This window comes from Sinocyclocheilus grahami, unplaced genomic scaffold (assembly GCF_001515645.1).
Source record: "Sinocyclocheilus grahami isolate Dianchi unplaced genomic scaffold, SAMN03320097.WGS_v1.1 scaffold632.1, whole genome shotgun sequence".
Classification (NCBI taxonomy): Eukaryota; Metazoa; Chordata; class Actinopteri; order Cypriniformes; family Cyprinidae; genus Sinocyclocheilus; species Sinocyclocheilus grahami.
Window position 1 is genome coordinate 733640 of NW_015505811.1, and position 4417 is coordinate 738056.

General features: G+C 44.3%; 1 pseudogene; it reads left to right on the forward strand.

The window, feature by feature from the left end:
• LOC107558108 (trace amine-associated receptor 13c-like) overlaps positions 1-2165 on the forward strand; it is a 3392-nt pseudogene extending 1227 nt beyond the window's left edge.
• Positions 2166-4417: the final 2252 nt, after the last annotated feature.

A 4417-nucleotide genomic window follows, 5' to 3' on the forward strand; every position in this document is an offset into this window, starting at 1 on the left:
CACCGTGTCCCGAGCCCTCAAGGTTGCACGATTGGTTCTCGGGGTGGTCCGCGCTGGTTCTCAGCGCCCCGCCTCAGTGCCTTTCTTCCCGGAGGTGCATGAGGAGCTCAACAGGTAGTGGACGGCACCATTTTACTGCCGGAAACTGATCTGCTGGTTCCTCCTCCCTCACCAACCTCGATGGTGGGGCAGCTAGGGGGTTACAAGGGTCCCCCCGGTGGAGCGGTCGGTTGCAATGCAGTTGTGTTCTAATACCGCCTCCAGCCGGCAGGGAGAAAGGTGCCTCCCCTCCCGGGTCTGTAGGTACTCGACTGGCCAGCGATGCTTATACGACCTGTGGGGAAGCTGCCTCCGCCTTACACGCTACGGCATGATTGCAAGTGCATCAGGCCAAGGCACTGAGGGACTTGCATGAGGTTGGTCACGACCCGGAAGTTCGCAGAGAACTCCACACCGAGCCTTTGCAGCCGGTTGAGCTGAAATTTCTTTCGAGGAAGACTTTGCTCCTGCTGGCATTGGCCTCCATCAAGAGGATAGGGGACCTGCACAATGCCGTCTCTAAGCAGAGGATGGCCCACTGGATAGTGGACGCCATCACCCTGGCTTATCAGGCACAGGGTGTGCCCTGCCCGTTCAGGTTGCAAGCTCACTCAACTAGAAGTGTTGCATTCTCCTGGGCGCTGGCTCGTGGTGCCTCGCTGGTGGATATCTGTATAGCTGCGGGCTGGGCGACCTCTAACACGTTCGCTAGATTCTATAGCCTTCGTTTGGAGCCGGTATCCTCCTTTGTTCTCACCTCAAACGGGTAGAAGCACTGAGAGGCCCCGGCTTCGGGTTGGCTTGCAAAAACCACTCCAGAGAGTCCATATAGTAGACCCTCTTGAGCTCCTCCATCCCCTCGGCAGCCAGACGTGGCGGAGCGTTTGGCGCCAGGCCTTCACTCATTGAATCTTCGAGAACTGGTAGAAGGCTGGGTTCCATATGTAAGGCCTAAGTGGATCCCATATGTGTAAAGTCCACGGTATAGCCTCGAGCCCGTGTTTCCCCGGCAGACTTCTGCCATTCCAAGAGGGTTCAATCACCTCCATTCTTCCATATGCACCCAAGTAATGTTCATATGTGTTGCTTCCGAAACCTCCTTCGGGAAGGTTGGAGCTTCCGCAACGTCCCTGTTCCAAGTAAAACGGGTACGTTTTCCCAGTGTTATCCAGTCTTACTCAGTGGGTAGTGCCATAGCAGCAGTAGCTGGTCCTCTTGTGCAAGCCCTGGCCTACGCCAAAAAGTAGGGGCGCGGGTGGCTTCCACAGGACACTGGAAAGGGCAGTGGCTGTGGCCTTTTGGTAGGATCCCAATTTCATCGGTCATCCTACGTGACGTCGAGAGTGACCGACTGAAAGGGAACGTCTCGGTTACGTATGGTAACCCTCGTTCCCTGAAGGAGGGAACGGAGACGTCACGTCCCGTCGCCACAGCTCCTGTACCACCGCTGAGCGGCCGGGTCACCGGCTCGGCTCCTCAGCGAAAACCTGAATATGCGCTGCATCTGCTGCCTACTTATACTCATGCTGTGATCAGCGGCAGCTGGATGCAATAATCGCATGCCAATGTGCATTGGCTCGTTTAGTTTACACTCAAAGTAGATTGGTCTCTCTAAGCGAGATCCCAATTTCGTCGGTCATCAGACGTGACGTCTCCGTTCCCTCCTTCAGGGAACGAGGGTTACATACGTAACCGAGATGTTTTGCCTGGAGAGACTCTGATCTAATCTTGTCTTTTGTGTCTCCTTGTATCCTCATCATAATTTTATATCTGAGGATTTTCTATGTTGTACATCAGCAAGTGAAAGTCATATGAAGAGTGGTAAATGTGAAATGGAAAGTTCAGTGAGAAGGAAATCTGAGAGCAGAGCTGCTCTGACATTAGGAGTCATTGTGACAGTTTATCTGCTTTGTTGGATTCCGTACTATATCTGTTCTATGTCAGTAATCACTTCCGCAACCATAAATGTTTTGACATGGGTCGTGTATATTAACTCGGGTCTGAATCCTATGGTCTATGCTTTATTTTACCCCTGGTTTAAAAACACAGTTAAACACATGTTAACTCTGAAAATATTTCAGCCAGCATCCTCTCTGGTCAATATTTTAACAGAACATCAGTTGTAATTAAACAGGTGAAAACAATTTCACATAAAATGCAATTGTTATAAAGTCCTGAGGTAGATAATTATAATATTTTATCCTTTTAATTTACACTGCGTGTATTTTAATATTATGAAGTTTGTTTCATTGAGCATGCTTGCTGATTCTTACACTGATGTTCAAATGCAGGTTTTGTCAGAATTTAACAATTAAGCAAACTTATTTTCACACAGTAAGTTTGAGTGACAAAATGTTCATTTGTGTTGCATTAGCTTATTAGAAAAAAAAATTGAGCAAGAATCACAAATCTTCAGTCTACTGCAGTGGTCGCCAACCCGTCGATCGCGAGATCTTTATCACTGTCCCAGTAGATCCCGAAAAAAATTGTAAAATAAGTACAAAAATGCATTACATTTATGGGGTTATATTAATGTATCACTGAAGGGTACTGTCTTGAGAAAAGTTTCGATGGCAATGGCATTTTCTTCTCCGTATAAAGCGCAACTCTGCTTTGTTTACATCGGTAAACAAGGAACACTATAGTGCGGTCGGTTCATAAACAGTGTTGCCAAGTCCGTGGTTTTCCCGCGGAATTGGGCTACTTAACACTGTTGCCGCGAAGGGGCGTGTCTACGTGGTGGCCAGGGGTCTGAAATTTGGCTGGCCACCCCAGGTGCCCCCCCTACCAGATGTCTTGCCATAGGATTGTTTTTAGTAAATTTCAAATTTTAGGTGGTTTCTATAGTGTGATCTTAATGACAACGTCGAGAGCGCATAATGTTACGCGATCCATGTGCGCAAGGACGAATCTCTCCACTCCCAAGCGGATTTCCTTCACTCACACAAAACTGGACATGTGCTTTTAACATACATCGAAGGCCCCCCCGGCCACCCTCTTTTGAGCCAGTGCCCTCGACTGGCCCCCCCATTTAAAATGCTCTAGACACGCCCCTGTTGCCGCGGGTTGTTGTTCATGTCCTCGGGTTGAAGCGACCCCAATAACGTGATATTTAGTCCCTGGAATGTGAATTTTACTTTAAGATCCCTGCCGAAAAATGTGTATTTTACCCTAGGAATGCTATTTTTACAGAGGAACCCTCCTCGAAACGCGATTGGACTAGTTTTATTGCGAAAACCTGGCAACCCTGTTCATAGGCGCCACCTGCTGTCAGAGAGTGCCTCTCATTCAGACCTGCTGTTTTTGTTTCGTGCAGGTGTTTTATGTAGCAAATAAATAAATAACACTTAAAGTCAGATCATTCTGTTTTTGTTTTAAATCCTGAAATTAATCTAAATCAACTCAAAAACAACTGCCCATGCAGATCATGATTAAAATGCAGTGGTTGCTTCTAATTTCAAATGGCTAGATATTTTTGTTTAAAGCCAGGTTGTTTGTTATAAAGCAAATAGCCAATAAATAAATTTGCTTAAAAATCAGTATCAGTATCCAATTTGCTAGTTAAAAAAAAAAAGAGAGAAAGAAAAGAAAATCTGAATTCTGAATCAGCTATGATCAGCGCATCGCTAATTAAAATACGAAGTAAAAGGCCTCAAATTTGAAGTACAATCTGGGATGTCTTTTTCTATCAATTCTTCAATAGGTAGATCTTGTCTTTCATAAAGGCAGAGGTCAGGGATCTTGGGCCTAAAAAGGTTGGTGACCACTGGTCTACTGGAATAAATGATAATATTCTGTACTTTATGCTTCACTTTTATTAGTCATGCTAAATCTGTGTTGATATAAATCAAAAACACAATGACAAAAAGAGGACAGTCATTTAGAACTATGTATAAGTGTCAAATGTATTATAATGGTGGTTCATCACAAAGTGAATAATTAAAATTGCTTACAGCCCACCTCAGATTAAAACATCTGAAACAAAGTATAACTTCAGATTCATCCAAAATACATTTAAAGGGTGGAGCTACACACAAAGGAAAGAAGAGTGAAGCCTAACAGTAAAATATTAAATATTTCATTGTAACTTTTCATATAAGTTGAATTATTTTTTTGTTGTTTCAACAAGTGTATTCAAAACTGATGTGAATAAATTAATGCCATAATAAAAAATGCTAAACACTTCATTTAGGGCAAATTTTTTTACGATCCAAACAAGGCCAACATTAATGCAAACCATTTTTTTTCTAATCAATTGCTTTGACTATAATCATTCAGTTAGGTTTAGCAGCTGAACCTCTTTCCCTTTTTCTATTTGTTTGTACTTTTGTAAATCACTTTTTTTTCCTCTGTGTTTTTGGTGTTTGTCACTGGGCAC